The sequence below is a fragment of the Palaemon carinicauda genome, chromosome 4 (assembly GCF_036898095.1).
Source record: "Palaemon carinicauda isolate YSFRI2023 chromosome 4, ASM3689809v2, whole genome shotgun sequence".
Lineage (NCBI taxonomy): Eukaryota > Metazoa > Arthropoda > Malacostraca > Decapoda > Palaemonidae > Palaemon > Palaemon carinicauda.
The window spans coordinates 43255490-43277235 of record NC_090728.1 but is presented as its reverse complement, the minus strand read 5'-3'; the positions used below and the strand labels follow the sequence as shown (position 1 = coordinate 43277235).

General features: G+C 41.2%; 2 protein-coding genes across 4 annotated transcripts in view; one reads left to right on the top strand and one right to left on the bottom strand.

Moving 5' to 3' along the window:
* The window catches only part of Orp8 (Oxysterol-binding protein-related protein 8), a 732808-nt gene that overhangs the window by 331178 nt on the left and 379884 nt on the right, over nt 1-21746 (top strand). The window lies entirely within an intron of this gene.
* The window catches only part of LOC137639913 (phospholipid phosphatase 1-like), a 118092-nt gene that overhangs the window by 85950 nt on the left and 10396 nt on the right, over nt 1-21746 (bottom strand). The window lies entirely within an intron of this gene.

The window sequence follows — 21746 nt, the reverse complement described above, 5'->3', positions numbered from 1 at the left end:
AAATTTCTAGGATTACCAAAGATAACATTTCTAGGATTACCAAAGATAGCACTATATTACCTAACACTTAATAAAAACTGTTCCAATATATACAGTATTGTATTCTTTTAGACTTGAAATTGTATTGAACTTATTCTGCCCCTTAATTCCTAATCTAGTGTGATGAAATAACACAGGAACAACTTGGTCTAGAATAAACTAAAACTTCTACTTCCTCTATTCTTCCAAGTTCTTTATACAGTAATACCCTACCCTACGTCGTTAATTCAATCCAAGAGACTGGGTGAAAGTTGATTTTTGACGTGGGTCGAATTTTCACCAATACATTGACGTACACCTATCATTTTAGTACTGCACTGTGAGAGAGAGAGAGAGAGAGAGAGAGAGAGAGAGAGAGAGAGAGAGAGAGAGAGAGAGAGAGACGTTACCATTCAATATATATACTGAAATACTGTATAACACGTTAGTAATAATCCCTTTACCTTGAAGTTGGCATCTCTTCTGGTTACTGGACACATAAGAAGGTGGAGTTGGAAGTGAGGAATTAGATGTTAGAGGAGGATTATTATAATAAAGTTGATGGTAAAGATGTAACAGTAGTAGCTTCTACATGATTTTTTGTTGTTGTTGTAAAACATGACATTGCTCAGAGTCAAGTATAGGTGATGACTCTGTAGTCTTTAATTTTTTCTGCTCTAACCAGGAATTGATCTAAAGTTTGATGGATATTGTTCTTCTCTTTCATCAAAATTTGTCCTACACAAAAGGAACATATCTACAACACTATTACAGTGGCTATTTTTGCATAATGCTCAGCTGAAGGATCCTGAGACTCAAAGATTGACAATCTTGGATAAATAATAAAAATCCCTGCTGCCTTTCTTTAAGCAGGAAGTTCCTTGGTTATGAATGAGGAGAAACGTTTTTAAATTTTCTGTTGTTCTGCTAACTCCAACAATTTTTCGTTAGTCAATGTTTACTTGTATGCCTCGATCAACTGTTCAAAATCTTCCAACTCCATCTCAAGTTTGTTAGAAAGGGATAACAAATTCTGTTGTATGCCGTTTACTAGCTCATCAAAACTTTTATAATCGTGAACAAATTGAGGGCACAATTTCTTCCATACACCATTTATTGCTATTCAAGTGATTTTGGTCCAAGAAGCACTTATGCTTAACACTCCCTGGTGTATACTGCAGTCCTTCCAAAACTCCTGAATGTTCATCCCATCCTCTGCTGAAGTAGCATCAACTGTCTGGCGTAAGTTGTGCAATGAATAGTACCGTATCGCTTTAAGATTGCTATGATGCCTGGGTCCATGGGTTGTATAAGAGAGCGTGCTAGGTGGTAAGAAAGCAACTTTCACACTTGAGGTTGGGTCATTCAGGTTTCTTTACCCTGCAATACTCCTTGAGCGATGGTATAAAATGGCCATTGAACTATTCTTTGAAAATAACCTTGGTGACCCATGCCTTTAGATTAGCCAACCAAATCACAGGAAGTGTTTACTTAGAGATGTTTTTCAGAGCCTGGAGATTAAGGGCATGGTAGACCAACAATAGCTTTATTATTATATTATTATCACTAGCTAAGCTACAGCCCTAGTTGGAAAACAGGATGCTACAAGCTCTAGTTATTATTATTATTATTATTAAATGCTAAGCTACAACCCTAGTTGGAAAAGCAGGATGCTATAAGCCCAGGGGCCCCAACAGGGAAAATAGCCCAGTGAGGAAAGGAAATAAGGAGATAAGAAAAAATAGAACATTTTAGGAATAGTAACAATATTAAAATAAATATTTCCTATTTAAAATATAAAAACTTTAACAGAACAAGCGGAAGAGAAACTAGATAGAAAAGTGTGCCCAAGTGTACCCTCAAGCAAGAGAACTCTAACCCAAGGCAGTGTAAGACCATGGTACAGAGGCTATGGCTCCAACAGGGAAAGTAGCCCAGTTAGGAGAGGAAAAGAGGAAAAATACTGTAAACTATATGAGAAGTGATGAATAAAAAATATAAAATATTTTAAGATCAATAACATTAAAATAGATCTCTCATATATAAACTAAGAAAACAGACTTATGTCAACCTATTCAACATAAAAGCATTTGCAACAAGTTTGAACTTCTGAAGTTTCACTGATTCAACTAACAAATTAGGAAGATCATTCCACAATCTGGTCACAGCAGGAACAAAACTATATTGAGCCTTATGATGAAGGGAAGACCATTAGAATTACTTGCATACCTATTAATGCATACAGAATGGTATAGTCTTTAAAGATTTGAATGCAAAATATGGTCAAAATTATGAAAATTCTTACGCTACACGCACAAAGATCTAACTGAACAACAGTGCCAGAGATTTATATCAGGATCAGGAATAAAAAATCTGATAGACTGTCTATTTTTTCCCCACAAATTAAAATAAGATTCAGCAGCTGAAGACCAGACAAGAGAAAATTCCTAAAACTAGAGAATCTTACAGCTTTCTCAGTAAGAAAATTTTTTGTTTCTTGAAGGTAAATCTGCAATCAAGAATCACACCTAGAATTTTGAACGAGTTGTATATGGAGACATTTTAAATGCAAAATCTGGATGTGTAAGAGCCACTATCCTCGACCCACATAAAATTATACTTTAAGTTTTGTTAGGGTTCAACTTCATGCCCCATAATTTGCACCAAGCACTAATTTTAGCTAGATTTCTGTTAGGGGATTCAGCAAACCCAGATCTACATTCAAGAGATGGAACTGAGGCAAAGATAGTAGCATCATCTGCATATGCAACAAGGTTGTTTTCTATGCCAAATCACATACCATGTACAGTATATGCAGTATAGCTTGAAAAGTAATTGACCCCGAACACTACCCTGAGGAAAGATAGTAGCATCATCTGCATATGCAACAAGGTTGTTTTCTATGCCAAATCACATACCATGTACAGTATATGCAGTATAGCTTGAAAAGTAATTGACCCCGAACACTACCCTGAGGAACACCAGATTCTTATGGTGCCCATCAACTACAACTCTTTGCAATCTAGGACATCATGATCAACACAAAGGCAGTATTAAAATCTAGGCCAATAATATGATTTCCTAATCATCACTTTTTTTTATTTGCAGAACTGCTAATAACCATGTCCAGTGTGCTTCATAACCTGTTTCTTCCAGTGACTGACATTTATCAGTTTAAGTATTTAGTTTAATTAGTAGAGTACAGCAGTTTGTTCCGCATCAAAGTAGCCATCCCCTGAATAAACAACGTATAACACTGGACTCTCCTCTCCTCTGCATTAAGTAATCATAATGACAGGAGACAAGAGGTCGACAGACTATGGTGTACCTACTGATGTGGGAGAACAGTTTGTGCTGTCTCGCAATATAGCACAAGGTGGCTGATGGAAGGATACCCAAGGGTCAAGGTGGCATTGAGTGCCATAAGAGTACTTCTCTTCTTATGAGAACAAAAGGATCAAGACTGACATTGTTTGGGATGGAAAACAATGAATTTATATTTGATTTGTATGAAAAACTTTTTTTTTTATATAAAACTTCGATTTTGCAATATAAACTTAATATTTTCCCAGAAATATCTGTCAAAACAAGGAAATTTTTAAACTTTACAAAATCATATCCAGTGCAATATACCACTGTTATCATTTAATGTGTACAACAACATAACATCATCTAACCCTATTAAGTCATAGTTTGATAGATCCAATAAAAAGAAAACAACCAAACTAGACACATATAACAACTTAGTCCCTTTTTCTTTATGCAATAAGAGTAGACCAAAGAAAATTCTTTGCTTTGAACAAAATCAATAGCCTGATCTAGCATGCAATGTGGCTACACAGCATGTGAAACAGTGTGTGCTTTGCAACAACCTTTGGTTTGCATGTATATTTTAAGGTAGTTTTTCTTTGTTTCCTAAATTGTCTTCTCCCTTAGTTGTTCAATTTATGTTTATACATTTACAGTTCTTGTTTCAATACCAATTCTGATTATTGGGAAAACTTATAGAAAACCCCTACTAGTCCAGAGATGAGCCATGGTGTTCTTGTTAACCTAGTTTTAATAACAAAAATAGAAATAACATCACTTCAATATACAAAGTTGACTCACCCGTTTACCAACCATAAATAAGCTAGTCAAGAAACTTAACCTACATAATAGTAGTATCTACACAAATTTAACGAAGTGTTCACACTAGGTATTTATGCCTGAATCATGCACAGTATTATTTGTAAAAGTAAACCTCCTTTAAAATACTCATGGTCATAACCATTCTTGAGACACATTAGTATGATTGATTCTACTGTATCCATGTGCTTAGGGCAATTTGATATAAATGCAATACACTGTCCCACAAAAGTACTACACCATTATGAGTTATTGATAACTTCATGAAAATTTTGCTAAACAAAAAGCACAGTATACTGGATAACAACTTGGACATTTAATAAATAAAAGGAAAAAACATAATAAACAATGTAAAATAATTCTGTTCCATAAATATAAACCTCTTATTCTACTTATGCCTTGACATCCAAGAGCAGGCACAGAAGTCCTGACCACCAACATCTGACTTCAGACATCAAAAGGAATCTCCGTTCTCTTCTGCAGTAAATGTTAACTACCTAGGCGAGCCTAAAGCGGTGTGAATGATGTACCATATTATCAAGTGATGGGACTAAGCAGATAGCACTCCAGGCACAAAACAATTTGTAATCAATTCAACTACTTCAAATTTTGTTTCTTCATTCCACAAACATTGGTAATTTACTTTTGGTGAAATAATGTCTGAGAGTGAAACAAGTGTTGGTAATTGTTTAGCTCGCCCTACTTAATAAGAGACCTGGGTATAAAACATCAGGAGCAGTACTATTGATAAGATACCTAACAGACTGTTTAGGGTCTTGCTACAGTATGAAACTCTGCTTTAAAAAAAAATAAATAAAGAGAGAGAGAGAGAGAGAGAGAGAGAGAGAGAGAGAGAGAGAGAGAGAGAGAGAGAGAGAGAGAGAGAGAGAGAGAGAGAGAGAGAGAGAGAATTAATTTGGATACTATCATCAAAGAGAATTAATTAAGGGAATATATTTCTTGGTAACCTCATTATATTACTGTATTTGAAAAGAGCTATTGTCTAGCTCAAAAGATTTGAGACCAGCCTATGGTAAGTGGCTCTTCCAGTTTACTGGTGAAGCCAGTCACTCATTGTGGAAATTCCAAACAAAGACGGGATGACCATACCCACATCATTATCACCCTTTTCCTTGTAAAATAATGAACTGGTATAAGAAAATATGAAAACAGTTATAATATCTGTCTCAACACTTGTACCGTAGCTGTACTATGATAAAATGTCTGACCCTTCAATAATAGCAGAAGTAATTTTGTGCTTAAATGGGCCCTGCTTCCCCAGTATCAGGAATCTTGAGATAATTTTTCATTCCTCAGGACAATTATGACCATAAAAGGCAAAACAAAACCTGAGCCCAAGGTATCATTGCCATGGTCAGCTATTCAGTATAAAAGAACCTTCATATCCATTCGGACAAGTGGTATTAAAAGTTACTCATCTCCCTGATATAGTATATCTTGGAATCAGTAAATATTGGTGTGATATCTAATCAATAGCCCAATGTTTATTCACAGACATCCAATTGCCACAGGGAAGTTAAGTTTCTCCAGGGTATACTCTTAACCCTTTTACCCTCAAAGGACGTACTGGTACGTTTCACAAAAGCCATCCCTTTACCCCCATGGACGTACCGGTACGTCCTTGCAAAAAAATGCTATAAACTTTTTTTTTTTCATATTTTTGATAATTTTTTTTTTTAGAAAATTCAGGCATTTTCCAAGAGAATGAGACCAACCTGACCTCTCTATGACAAAAATTAAGGCTGTTAGAGCAATTTAAAAAAAAATATACTGCAAAATGTGCTGGGAAAAAAATAACCCCCTGGGGGTTAAGGATTGGAAATTTCCAAATAGCCTGGGGGTAAAAGGGTTAATGCTGGTTTAGTCAAGAGAGGCAACACCTGATCAATGAAGAGACCAGCTTTGAAAAACAGCCTAGACACACTTGACTACCAGAGAATAAGATGACAGTGATAATACTGGTGACTGAATACGAGTCATAACAGCATTTATTGGTGAAGTTATACCATTCTCCTTTTTTTGTCGTGCCTGGAAAACATTAGAGATCTAATCTATTTATCCTTTCCTTTTATTGTGGGTTTCTATTATTCACAGATTTAAAGTAATTCCTTCTTCAGCTATAAGGAATACAGTTATAAATTTTCTAAAAGCACCTCTTCATACCCTGCCTTCCTATCACATTTATCATTATAAAGACAATCCCTTGCCACACTGATCCTTGATTCTATACTCTTTCTTAATTCTTCTCTTAGTGGATTATCATTAAGTGAGTGATTCATAAGATAAGAGAGATTTCATATTGGTTATGTTTCTAGCCACCATATAGGCTGTCATTCTGCTTTTCTCCCTCTCACTGTCCCATTTGAAGTATCTCACCTTCAGTTTTCTGAAAAACCAGTTTGTTTTGAAGATTTCCAGATCGAGAGATCGGAGATAAGTACCTTATCTCTTTTAACATGAGGTTTGTCTTGCACAATACAAAAGGCTCTGGTGATTTAGCACTAGGTGTAGACCCTGGTCTCTCTAACTTGATTACTGAAGAATTGAGTGATCTCTTATGCTTTTCTTCCTCCACATGTTCATTTTAAGTACAATACCACACTTTCAAATTTATGAAATAATTTAAACTTTTCCTAACCATACTGTACAAACCTAAGTCCTATACATAGGGATAAATATCAGTGAAACAGGAGTAATCAGAAGTTAAATTTTTATAACTATGTGTAAACATTTGGCCAGTAGTTATGGTCAGGAGATGGGAAGCCCTGCCCCCTGCTTGCTCACTGCACAGTCACTTTGATTGCTGTCGGGACTTCTAAGGCGGGTAGGTGATAGCGAGAAGTTTTGAGTAAAGGACTCAGGTTTGTATGGTTAGGAAAATGACAAATTTGGAAATAATTTGTATTTTCACTAACCATACAAACTTGTAGTTCTTTACCTAGAAGAAATCAGCACAAGCTGGCATACAGCTACAAAAACTTTTAACGAGTTGTCAACAATTGTTCAGGTTGTTACCAGTGGTAGCAAGAAGCATCAGCTCACTCATACCTTTTTCACTTTGATAGCAGATAGTATATTAGTTAGCTGGTTCTTCTCCCTGCTACCACTGGTATCAACCTGAACAGTTGTTGACACCTAGTTTACAGCTATAAAAACTTTTAACAAGGTGTTAACTACTGTTCAGGTTGTTACCAGTGGTAGCAGGGAGAAGCACCAGCTCACTCATACCATCTTCAATTTGATCGCACTCGAAGTGAAGAAGCTATGGATGAGCTGGTGCTTCTCTCCGCTACCAATGGTATGAACAGTTGTTGACACCTCGTTAAAAGTATTTATAGCTGTAAACTAAGTGTCAACAACTAGTGGAGCATGAAATACCCCAAGTGTAGAGACAGGTCATCTTGGATGATGACGAGTCACTAGAAGTCGCACAGTTACCAGTGAGCCATAGCGTAATGAGTTGGGACTCGTAAAAGAAGCCCAGCTGACAAGTGCACGAGACTGTCTCTTGCGACTTACCTCTTAACATAGATAGCACTTAGCTGTGAGTGAGCAAGACACCAGTAAGTTGTATTGTAAGTGTGAGCAAGTGTTGCGCTGCTCTTGCAAACCTACCCGAGAAGCCAACACAGGTTACTGCACCGAGTTTAACGAGACCACAGCGGCGAGGGTAGATGTGCTGGGCTGCAGGGATATTTTGAAGATTGCCTGTGAGCTCCAGAGAGCTAGAGCACTGGCGAAGTGTTATGCTGGTACTTCTGAGCCGCCTGGGGAGGTGGACTCCCAACAAAGGAAAACCTGTCATGCTTGCGAGGGTGTCTATTGTAAAGCCAAAGAGGGACGGCAAGCTCGGAGGGGAGAGGATGAAAAGGTTGTCCTCACGCTGAGCAAAACACTGACAGTGAGAGGAGAGAGAGCTGGGAAGGTGATCTGGTAAATACCACCCCACAGCTCCTCTGATTTGCGAGAATCTGCGGAAGATGAAGGTCCAGAGGGCTACGGCCTGCATAGGATTGTGGTGGCCTGTTGATAATGTCCTTGCCTGGGGATTGCCAGACTAGGGTTCGAGTCCCGCTCAAACTGGCTGGTTCCTTTGGTCGCTGCAACTTCATCATCCTTGTGAGCAAAGGATAGGGGGTTTGGAGGAGCCTATGTCTCTGCTGAGTCATCATCAGCCATTGTCTGGCCCTTCTTGGTCCTAGCTTGGGTGGAGAGGAGGCTTAGGTGCTGATCATATGTACGGTATATATGATCATTCTCTAGGGCAATGTCACTGTCCCTTGCCTCTACCATTCATGAGTAGCCTTTAAACCTTTTAAGCACCCGTGCTTGGCCACAAGGGCCAGGTAATTTATAACAACAGGTCCAGAGGGACTCACTCTTGTCAGCTCTAGAGGGGAAAGTGTCGAAGCTAACCCCGGCAGGAGAAGAAACACTCTTCTACTGTGCAACCTTGCCTAACAACTCTAAGACCCGGTACTTCAAGGGAGAACCAAAGAGTGCCAAGGATGACCACGAAACATGCAAAGCATCTTCCAATATGGTTTGCCCTCGAGCGGAACCCTCTTCCACCTCACTAGGGGAGGAGGAAGGAGTTGACAAAGAGTCAAACAACCATCACTCTTACTCAAGCATTCTCTCGATGACACCGAATGATTAGAGTCTGAAAGGAGGGTACCAGGGGAAAGAGAGAAAGAAGTCGATACTTCTTGGTCTCCAAGAAAGACCCCGAAGGTGATGAATCGCTTTTAGACTACTACTACTTTCTCCTGTCATACTGCTCCCACTGGAAGGATGGCCACTTACGAATCTCAGGGCAAGAGGAAGCCTCTGTGCAGGAGTGTCCACTGCATAAAGGGAAAAGATGGTGAGGATCCATGACTTCTTTCAACATAAAAGTTCTACAGGAGCAGCTCAGGGCAAACTTGCATATTATGTACCCTCAAGATCACACACACCAAACTACACCTGAAAAGAAAACGGGAAAAGTTTAAAATTTAGCCAAGCCAGAGAACGTGGTAGAGGATATCTGTCTTCAACCACGGCTAATTTCTCCTATGTAAAGACTGTAGGGTTTGTATTTTGTGTACGAACAAATACAAATTATTTTCCAAAATCTTTATTTGTTCCTACACAAGTAGAAATCTTTGTCTTTTAAATAAGGAACTCATCCTAAGGTGTGAGGAAGTTTCAATTCCAACTGGCCGGATACTTATCCTGGGTAATAGTGTTGGAGTGTGAGGAAACCCGCTCGAAATTCCAGCACACTGATATGTCATTGACGCTCCTGGTCGGTCCATTGTCCTGAGGCTAGGTGTTGTAAGAGGTGACCTCCTCATCCTTCCTATGATGCGTCTGTGAACAACTGAAGTTCTGGTGGAAGGGACAGAGGGGGCGAGCCCATTAAAAGGTTCATCTTGTTCGGAACGAGACGTTCCAGTGAGGCCAAATGACCCGACCACTTCTGCCAAAGCTGTGCAGGTAGATTGGGCTCTTGAAAGAAAGGGAAAGTTACCTTTCAAAAGTGTACTAATTTGTTCCGAGCTGGGAAGACTCTTCCTACATCGGTGTCAATGTCCACACCTAGGTAAATCAATCTTTCTTCAGAAACTAGAACCAACTTTTTTCAGTTCACCACGATCTCCAGATCGTGACCGAACGAGAGAAGCCTGTCTCGGTGGGGATGAAGGTTGTCCTCCTATTCTACCAAGTTTAATCAAGTCCTGGTAACGCAGGAGACAAATGCTGTTGGTATGTGCCCATGCTGATACTAGAGTATAAACCCCAGTGAAAACTTGCAGAGCTGTTAAGAGACCAAAGCAAAGAACTTTGAATTGGTACAGTCTGCTCAAAGGCCAAAAAAGGAGATTACTGTACTGTATTGCATATGGCAGTCATACATAAATGTTTGCTGCACTTATGATCCTTATTGTTTATATATTTACAATTTTTATGGCATGATTATGCTGAAAGATGCATAGTTTCCGAGACGGTAACTAAATATACCAGAAGCATAATATTTGACTATAAAAATACACAGATGACAATACAGTACACTGTATATTACGCAACCCACATCTTACTCATGTGTGCACATTGGGTACATAGAAAGGTAAAGACCTTTGGTTTCAGTTCCAGTGTCTTCTAAAAGGACATCAGCTGGGCAAGCACAAATTTCCACTGTGGTACCCAACCACAGCAGTATCCTCCCCAGTAAACAGCTTAAACTTACATTCCCAGACTGGGATTGATCTGCTGCCCTGCAAATCCTGCGTGAATGCATTACCACTATATATTATGTATATTTGAAAGAAGGGGCTCTCCACTGGTAAGTAACCCTGAAACACAGTATGATGATTGTCCTTATGATCCCCAGTGGTGAGGAAAATTAGCACCACTAAAACCCAATACTATACATACTAAAGTCTATTTGATCAGTCTCTTCAAAAACAAAAAACCTCTGAAAAACCTGCACCTATGCTAACTTTAACAATGCAAGAAGGGTTAAACAGGTAATCAGCAACTGGCTTTCTCAAGACCTTCTGGATGTTCAGGCATATAAAAAACAAGAGGTTTGCTATTTGTATGACCAATTACAAATGCATATTTCCATATTACACAATATAAATATATTGAAATATTACTAAGTACCATGTTGTAATAGGGTTAAAAAGGAAAAAAAAAAAATAAAAAAAAAACAGGTTATAACTAATGAAAAAAGGACACCACAAAAGCCTCATATAGAAGATCTAGGAAAAAGTGTTAACACAAAGTAGAACAGCTAGGATTCATGAAACTTAAAAAAGATAAAACTACTGTATATTTAAGATATGGTGACAAAAACATCTTGACCAAAAGAAAACACAACTAAGCATACATCAAATAAATAAATAAATTAAAGTTTTATCTGTAAATATGGGTTTAAGATCGTCTATAGGGCCATGTATATCTATGTAAAGTGATCAGTCAGTAACACTCTCAACTACTACATACAGACTAAAAACTCAATCTGTAAACAGTTCAATAGTCTACTGTCCTTATATTTCCTATACCTTACATTTACATCATAATGGCAAGTAGAAAATATCACAAAATGAGATTTTAGGAAAAAATTACTTATTGGAAAGTTAAAGTTTTCCCAAGGTTTAAATATTCAATAGAATATACAGTATAAACAAATGCTATGTAAATGCTTCATGTTTGCCACTGTTAGAGAGAAATTCCTGAATGATAAGTTATTAGTTGTAGATCGCCAAGAAACATCTAGTAAAAGGTTCTCGATATGTATGGACAGGATCAATAATGGGAGAGAAAAAAAAATGTCTTTCTGAGAAGGAAAATAAACGAAAAGTGTAGGGAAACAATATATTAAAAAAAAAAAAAGAGGTTTGTACTCTACTGTATACTGTATTAGATCACTACAGACATCCTTTGCTTCACTGACTGGAGTATTTGGGCTACTATTTGTGGCTACAGTATTTGGTTATCTCAATAGGCCTACTCATTTCACAGTCTTGGGTAATACTGTAGTCCCCTTCCTGGAAGGTGTACTGTACAGCCATACTTGGCTTTTTTTTCTATATTCAATACAGTATAGCCCTGTCCACAAGATCGTGCGTACCCGACGGGCAAACAGTGATACCAGATCACAATAGTTAGTAAGAATGAAGGTTAATGACGTCAGAAGCGTGAAAACCACAGACAGGGATCTGGCATCATAGAGCGTTGCCAGATCTCTGCCTTTAGTTTTCTCACTTCTGACATTATCAACCCTCATTTTCACTAAATATTGTGGCCTGGTATCACTGTTTGCCCGTCGGGTATGCACAATCATGTGGACAGGGCTTTAGTGTTACAGTATTTTTAACTAGTGTACTGGCATAATGTACTGTACTCAAGTATTATTCAATATTGTACATCATATTAAATTACTTCTTATCCTTTTTTAACTCTTATTTCTTTACATGTGTGTATTCTAATATGGAAAACTTGCTATACAAGCTAATGGCTTTTGCCGTAGTTTTTATCCTTGCTAAGTCAATGACATTTATGCTTGCTTACAAATCTTAATATCAATAAGACAGACCACTGAACATCACAAAATCTGACTTAATAGAATTGCCTACCCAACAATGAATCAAACATCTAGATAAATTCCTTGATGTGAAATATTCTGGAAGCGAGCAGAAGTCATCAGAGCAAAAGATTTTGACGTCAATGACCTTCAATGTCAGGATGCTAGAGAATTCAAATCAAACAAAGGATTATAAAGAAGTATGTAAATTGGGAATTCAGGAAAATAGTACGGTATGTTGACAATAGAGATGTGCCGATACTTGATAGTACTAGTATCGGATCGGTACTGGCCGTTGTCATGATACAAACATCGGTATTGGCCTCCACCACGAGTATCTGGTATTGGTATCGGCCAATAACAAAAAAAAAAAAAAAAAAAAAAAAAAAAAAGAAAAAAAAAAAACAAAACAATATATATAAATAAATAAATAAAGAGCTTAAATTGCCGATACTCTGATGCTTGTACTTAGGGCTATTTGAATATTAAATACTTCCTTGTGTTCAGATTTAACATGACATCGCACGGCAAAACAACGAGGCTGAAGTAGATGGAGCATAGTGATGTGAAATAGTCTACCTATATTTTTTCTTCTTTTTTCTTAATTATTAAAATGATATTTTCATAATAAAATAAATTTTTGAATATACTTACCCGCTGGTTATATAAAAGAGCTGAAGTCCCTGACGCCAGGGCAGAAATTCAAATCTCGCGCTATCGAAGATACGCCAGGTGTACCAACCGCACCCTAGCGGTAGAACAGGTGGAACTACACACCAACTCCAGTTCTTCCATGCCTCATAGCCATACCATAGGTAGTCTCTAGAGGGGAGGAGGGTGGGTGTTAAATTTATATAACCAGCGGGTAAGTATATTCAAAAATTTATTTTATTATGAAAATATCATTTTTAAATATAAAACTTACCCGCTGGTTATATAAAAGAGCTGATTGACACCCCTTGGTGGCGGGTCAGAGACAGCTACATATAGAAAATTCACTTAAGGGTTACATACAATAAACTTAAGCAGTTCTCACCTGATAAGGAAGCTGACAGCAATGATACTCTGCCTCATTTCGTCCGCTATCCTTAAGAGATCCAGTAATCCACTCGGGCTGAAAATCTCTAGGAGCTGTCAAACGGTACAAACACCTATAACATGACAGAACCTCAACCAATACCCTTGTTCCGGGTGCACTCAAGGAACAAATTGACCACCTAGCCAAATCAAAGATTGCGGAAGACTGACGCCCAATCTCCACAAACAACCATAACAAACGAGTTCCAAGAGATAGAAAAGGGGTATTAGGAAAAAAGGGAACGTAGTGGTAGATCATTCACCTACTATCGCATTAGCCGCTATAAAAGGACCCAACGTAAAAAAGTCCTCATAGTGAGTCTGAACATTCTTCAAATAATGGGATGCAAAAACAGACTTACTTCTCCAAAATGTTGTATCCATCAGACTTTGCAGAGAACGGTTCTGTTTAAAGGCCACTGAAGTCGCTACCGCTCTGACTTCATGTGTCTTGACTTTGAGGAGCCTCTGATCTGACTCATCACACTGAGCATGAGCTTCTCGAATCAACAATCTAACGAAAAAAGACAAGGCATTCTTAGACATGGGCATCGAGGGTTTCCGGACTGCGCACCACAGAGCGTCTGAGTTACCTCTCAGATTCTTAGTTCTGTCCACATAAAACCGTAGAGCTCTAACTGGACAGAGAACCCTTTCCAATTCACCGCCAGCCAAATCAGAAAGGTTAGAAATCTCGAAGGATTTGGGCCATGGTCGAGAAGGGTTTTCGTTCTTGGCCAGGAACCCCAGTTGCAAAGAACAAATGGCTTTCCCATTCCGAAAACCAATGTTCTTGCTTAAAGCGTGAACTTCACTAACTCTTTTCGCAGTGGCGAGGGTAACTAGAAAAAGGGTTTTCAAGGTTAAGTCCTTAAATGAAGCCGAGTGTAAAGGCTCAAATCTGTCACTCATGAGAAATTTAAGGACAACATCCAAATTCCAGGCGATGGGAGCTGTTTGAATCTTCTTGGTCGTATCAAAAGACCTAAGTAAATCTCGTAGATCTTTATTATTAGAAAGGTCTAGGTTCCTGTGTCGAAAAACCGTCGCCAACATACTCCTGTAACCTTTAATAGTCGATGACGAGAAGTTATGCTTAACTTTAAGGTCCAAGAAAAAATCTGCTATTTGGGAAAGCGATGTACTGGAAGAGGAAATCGCGTTAGTTCTACACCATTCCCTGAACAACTCCCACTTGGACTGATACACCTTGATGGTTGAAGACCTTCTTGCCCTAGCAATTGCCTTGGCTGCCTTCTTCGAAAATCCTCTAGCTCTAGCGAGTTTTTCGATAGTCTGAAGGCAGTCAGACGTAGAGCTCGGAGGTTTTGATGATTTCGGGCCAAGTGAGGTTGTCTGAGAAGATCGGGTCTCATGGGAAGGCTTCTCGGAACATCCACCATCCATTCCAGTACCTCTGGAAACCAGCTCCTTGACGGCCAGAACGGAGCTATCAGTGTCATTCTGGTCTCCTCGTGTGAAATGAACTTCTGAATCACTTTGTAAAGGATCTTGAACGGAGGGAAAGCATAAACCTCCATGTGTGACCAGTTCATCAGAAAAGCGTCTATGTGTAAAGCTTCGGGGTCTGGAACCGGAGAGCAGTAACACTCTAGCCGTTTGGTCTTCGCGGTGGCAAAGAGATCCACGAGAGGTCGACCCCATAACCGCCACAGACTCTTGCAGATGTCCGGGTGCAGAATCCATTCTGTGGAGAGAACCTGACCTTTCCTGCTGAGTCTGTCTGCGCTCACATTGTTGACCCCCTGGATGAACCGCGTCAAAAGAGTCACCTTCCTTTCCTCCGCCCAGATGAGGAGCAGTCTTGCAATCTCGAACAGAGGCCAAGAGTGGGTCCCGCCTTGTTTCACAATATAGGCCAGAGCTGTCGTGCTGTCCGCATTGACTTGGACCACCTTGCCCCTGATCTGCTTTTCGAAGCCGATGAGAGCTAGATGAATAGCTAAAAGCTCTTTTTGATTGATGTGGAGAGAGGTTTGCTCCACCGTCCAAGTCCCCGAAAGTTCCTGCTTCTCTAGAGTGGCTCCCCACCCCGAATTGGAGGCGTCGCAACACAACACGAGGTCTGGGTTCCTCTGAAGTAAAGACAAGCCTTCTTTCAGTCTGGGCTCGTTGTTCCACCATTGAAGATGAGACTTGATGGAAGTCGAGATGGGAATGCAATCCCTGTCGAGGCTGTCCCCTTTCTTCCAATGGCGGTTGAGATGAAACTGAAGAGGACGCAAGTACAATCTCCCCAGGGTCACGAACTTCTCTAACGACGAGAGAGTCCCCAGAAGACTCATCCAATCTCTGACGGAGCAAAGATCTCTCTTCAGGAACGTTTGGACTTTTAGGAGGGCTGCTTGGATTCTCACCGACGACGGAAAAGCCCGAAAACTCCGACTGTGAATCTCCATCCCCAAATAAAGAATCTCCTGGGATGGAATGAGTTGTGATTTTTCCGAGCTCACCAGGAGACCCAGTTCTCTGGAGAGATCCAAAGTCATCTTGAGGTCCTTCAAACAACAATCGGCTGAGGAGGCTCTTATCAGCCAATCGTCCAGATACAGAGAGGCCCTGATTCCCCTCGAATGCAGCATGCTTGCCACGTTCAGCATGATCTTGGTGAACAATAGAGGATCCGTGCAGAGTCCGAAACAAAGAGCCCTGAACTGGAAGACCTTGTTTCCGTCCATGAACCTCAGATAACGTCTGCAGCTGGGATGAATCGGAAGGTGGAAATAGGCATCCTGAAGATCTAAAGAGACCATCCAATCGTCCTTCCTCACAGCTGCCAGAACTGTTTTCTGAGTCTCCATAATGAACGTCGAGTTCTGGACGTAACCATTTAGCACACTTACGTCCAGAACCGGTCTCCACCCCCCGGAACTCTTGGGTACTAGAAAAAGGCGGTTGTAAAACCCCGGAGACGTAACATCCTGCACTTCCTCTATTGCTTGTTTCTCTAATAAAAGAGACGTCTGTAGAAGCATGGCTTGCTTCTTGGGACCCTCTCTGTATTTGGGCGAAAGATCCACTGGATCCGTGACTAAAGGAGGATTGGTCAGGAAGGGGATCTTGTAGCCTTCCTTTAACACCTGGACGGACCAGGGGTCCGCTCCATTCCTCTCCCAAGCCTCCCAAAAGTGAGTCAACCTGGCCCCCACTGCTGTCTGAAGGAGAGGGCAGTCAGACTTTACCTCGGCCAGACTTGCCCCCTCTGCCTCTAGGCTTCCTTCCTTCTGGTTTAAAAGAGCCTCTTCCAGAGGGCTTCCCACGAAAGGACTGAGGTCGAAACCCAGAAGAAGATTCCTTAGGTTTACGAGAGGAGAATGACGGAGGCAAAACTTTCCTAGTCGAATGAGTAACTAAGTCATGTGTGGCCTTCTGCGTGAGAGCAGTAGCCACCTCGCCTACCAATTCCTGAGGAAATAAGGAATTAGACAAAGGTGCGAAAAGAAGGCCCGTTTTCTGATAGGGAGACACTCCTGCGGAGAGGAAAGAGCACATCGTGGCCCTTTTCTTGAGAATTCCAGCTGTAAACAAGGCAGCAAGTTCGTTGGAGCCATCCCTCACACCTTTGTCCAAGCAGGACATCAAATGAACCAAACCACTAGTGTCCGTTTCCGTCATATCAGAGACCCTCTTACTCAAAGCCCCCAAAGCCCAGTCCAAAAAATTAAAAACTTCGAAGGCCCTGAAAAGACCTTTAAGGAAATGGTCGAACTCTGGAATGGACCACCAAATCTTCGTCTTCCTTAAGGCAAGACGACGAGAAGCATCTACCAAACTTGAAAAATCCCCTTGTGCAGAAGAAGGAAAACTCAAGCCCAACACTTCACCAGTCTCGTACCACACACTAGATTTAGAGGCTAACCTAGCGGGAGGAAAGGCAAAGGCCGTCTTGCCAAAAGATTTCTTGGAGTCCAACCAAGAACCCATTAACTTCAAGGCACGCTTAGAGGATCGAGAAAGAACCATCTTGGTATAAACTGGAACCTTAGTAGCTTTACCTAAGATGAATTCAGAAGGCGGAGAACGAGGGGCCACAGGGGTAAAAGAATCCGGGAAAATTCCAGTCAGAATAAGCATAAACTTGCGAAGGTCCACAGCATGCTGATAATGCTTCTCCTCCTCATTCTCAGAGACTTCCTCAATAGGATTATCCTCATCCGACTTTTCCTCTGGTTCGTCTTCTGGCAGTGCAGCAACAGCCGCAGCCTGAACCGAAGAAACAACGTCTGGATGGGACTGCCTGTCAAGGCCAACATCTGTGTCAATTTGATGGGGAGAAGTAGAAGTAGATTGATGCGAAACACGGACGTGTAGACGATCATCCTCAACCAACAACTGCCTAGACCGCTTAGAATCCGACTGCTGTTGAACAGAAGAACGCTTGAAATCAGAAGGTAACTGTTGAAGATCGCCGCGAGGTCGCGTAAAGTCCGAGGACTGTTGCTGCGAACGATCAAAGTAGTCAGGATGTCGACGCTGCAAACCAATGTTATGACGCGACGCGTCCAAAAGTTGTTGCCGCGGGCGATCCACTACTTCAAATTGTTGACGCGTCTCGTCCACTTGTCGACGCCGATGTTCTTCCCCGCGACCAGAATACGAAAACTGGTCAACCAAAACTCTCTGACGTGACTCATCAAAATCAACCTGGCGTTGAACACTATGACTGGGAGACCGCCTAAGTGATAACTCGTCAAGACCAGATACCATCGAACGTTTGTGCGATAACTGGTCTGACATCGAAAGCCCAGACACAACGCCAACACCTGGTTGATAAGAATCCATCAACGACGAGAGTTGTTCCTTCATAGACAAAAGCGCAGACCATTTCGGATCAACAGAACTCCTAGAAGGAAGATTCGCACCAACGTCACCACGCATTTCGGGGGAAGAAAGCCAATCCGATGGAAGAGGGGGTGCATGAATAGTAACAAGGTCCGAATCGGAAGGAATCATATCCACACGAACACGGTGATCTGAACGTTTGGCCGGAGTGCAAGCGCTGGGAGAACGGAAACGTTCCGGTGAACCCCACGAACTACATCCTGGACGCACAGGCGATTCCCGACGCTGTGAATCAACATGGGTTCGTTTAAGCGGTCTAGACGCTCGACACCAGATCTCACTCCCCGACCCTTCATCGGAAGACGGGGATAACGCATGAACCTCACCTTTCCTACGATGAGGGTGAACGACCTGAGCTACAGCAACAGGAACGTTCGAGGGGACGTCTGCACGATTGATGATGCTTCTCGTTCCCTTAAGCCGTTCGACATTACTTCTCCCATGGGTTCGAGAGCTCGAAAGAGGTCTTAGGCTAGGTGAACGACAAGATCGTGCCGACGCACCCTCCGCAACACTAAACACATTATCAACACTTGTCACAACACCGAGAGAGTCACGATTCTTCGGTACCACATCAGACACTGAAACACTTTCCACAGTTCCGATAGGCTCACGGTTTTTCAATACCTTTAACTCGGAAAAGATAGTATTTCTATCGGCTGCTAAGGACTCAACTTTCTCACCAAGAGACAAAATAGCAGTAAACATGTCCTTCATAGTAGGTTCCTGATCTACCACCACAGGGGAAGGAACAGGATTAGGAACAGGTAAATTAGGTAAGGTTCTATCCACAGATCGGGAAGAACTACGCCTAACTCTATCTATCTCTAGTCTCCTAACATAACGATCGAAAGTTAGTTAAGGAAAGACACTCATTACACCTATCATCTAATGAACAAAATTTACCCCTACATTTTACACAAATAGAATGAGGATCAATAGATCCTTTAGGAAGTCGTGTACGACAACCCTCACTAACACACCTACGCTGAGCAGGGGAGGAGTCGGCCATTTTTAAAGCTAACGTGAGAGACCGACAAGCAAAAAGTAAGGGAAAAAGCAATAAAGAAAATCTCAAACAAAAAGATTTCAAGATAAGAACCAAGGAAAATTAATCAACGATAGCTTAAACTCAAAAAAGAACGTTGTACATCACCAACCAACTTCCCAAGAGAGTAAAAACACGAGAGCGAACTTCTATATGTCAGTCAGCTATGACGGCAGAGAGAAGAACTGGAGTTGGTGTGTAGTTCCACCTGTTCTACCGCTAGGGTGCGGTTGGTACACCTGGCGTATCTTCGATAGCGCGAGATTTGAATTTCTGCCCTGGCGTCAGGGACTTCAGCTCTTTTATATAACCAGCGGGTAAGTTTTATATTTAAAATTTTAAAACAATTCTGTATATCATTCTTCTGGTGAATTCTGTACTAAAATAATTAACATTTCAATAACTGAAATATGTTATTTTTATTAGTAAAATAAATTTTTGAATATACTTACCCGATAATCATGTAGCTGTCAACTCCGTTGCCCGACAGAATTCTATGGAGGGATACGCCAGCTATCACAATACTAGAAGGGGGTGTACTTACCAGCGCCACCTGTGGCCAGGTACTATAGTACTTCTTGTTGACACCTCCTCAATTTTTCCTCGGTCCACTGGTTCTCTATGGGGAGGAAGGGAGGGTCGATTAAATCATGATTATCGGGTAAGTATATTCAAAAATTTATTTTACTAATAAAAATAACATTTTTCAATATTAAACTTACCCGATAATCATGTAGCTGATTCACACCCAGGGGGGTGGGTGAAAACCAGTGTACAAGATTAAAAGATAGCTAAGTATCCCATATTTCATATAACAGTTATCTCAAATAACAATGAAATAATAAGTACCTGGTAAGGAAGTCGAATTGAACCGTTACTCTGCCTCTTTTTTAAGTTCGTCTTCCTTACTGAGCGCAGCGTTCCTCTTGGAGGCTGAATCAACCCAAAGGTGCTAAAGTATATAGGGTTGCAACCCCTACTAAAGGACCTCTACAAAACCTCTAACCCAGGCGCTTCTCAAGAATGAATAGACCACCCGCCAAATCAAAAGGATGCGGAAGGCTTCTTAGCCTACCGTAACAACCATAAAAACAACAATAAAAGCATTCAAGAGAAAGGTTAAAAAAGGTTATGGGATTAAGGGAATGTAGTGGCTGAGCCCTCACCTACTACTGCACTCGCTGCTACGAATGGTCCCAGGGTGTAGCAGTTCTCGTAAAGAGACTGGACATCTTTAAGATAAAATGATGCAAACACTGACTTGCTCCTCCAATAGGTTGCATCCATTATGCTCTGCAGAGAACGGTTTTTATTAAAGGCCATCGAAGTAGCTACGGCTCTTACTTCGTGGGTCCTTACCTTCAGCAATGCAAGGTCTTCCTCCTTTAAGTGAGAATGGGCTTCTCTAATCAGAAGCCTTATATAATACGAAACCCCGTTCTTGGACATGGGCCTCGACGGTTTCTTGATGGCACACCATAAGGCTTCTGACTGTCCTCGAATAGGTTTAGACCTCTTAAGATAATACTTGAGAGCTCTGACAGGGCAAAGAACTCTCTCTAGTTCATTACCTACCATGTTGGAGAGGCTAGGTATTTCAAACGATCTAGGCCAAGGACGTGAAGGAAGTTCGTTCTTTGCTAGGAATCCGAGCTGAAAAGAACATGTTGCAGATTCGGTCGTGAAACCAATGTTCTTGCTGAAGGCATGAACCTCACTGACTCTCTTAGCTGTTGCAAGGCAGACGAGAAAAAGAGTCTTGAGGGTAAGGTCCTTGAAGGAAGCTGGCTGGAGAGGTTCGAACCTAGGTGACATAAGGAACCTTAAGACTACGTCTAGGTTCCAGCCTGGAGTGGATAGACGACGCTCTTTAGACGTCTCAAAAGACTTAAGGATGTCTTGAAGGTCCTTGTTGGAAGAAAGGTCCAAACCTCTGTGGCGGAGAACTGAAGCCAACATACTCCTATACCCTTTAATCGTAGGGGCTGAAAGGGATCTCTCATTCCTAAGATGTAGAAGGAAGTCAGCTATTTGGGTCACAGAGGTATTGGTAGAGGATACTGAATTGGCTCTACACCAGCTCCGGAAGACTTCCCACTTAGATTGGTAGACTCTACGAGTGGAAACCCTTCTTGCTCTGGCAATCGCACTGGCTGCCTCCTTCGAAAAGCCTCTAGCTCTAGCGAATCTTTCGACAGTCTGAAGGCAGTCAGCCGAAGAGCGTGGAGGTTTGGGTGCAACCTGTCTACGTGAGGTTGACGTAGAAGGTCCACTCTTAGAGGTAGAGTCCTGGGGATGTCGACTAGCCATTGAAGTACCTCTGTGAACCATTCTCTTGCAGGCCAAAGGGGAGCAACCAGCGTCAGCCGTGTCCCTTCGTGCGAGATGAATTTCTGCAGAACTTTGTTTATTATCTTGAACGGTGGGAATGCGTAAAGGTCGAGATGGGACCAGTTCAGTAGGAAAGCATCCACATGAACTGCTGCAGGGTCTGGAACTGGGGAACAGTACAGCGGA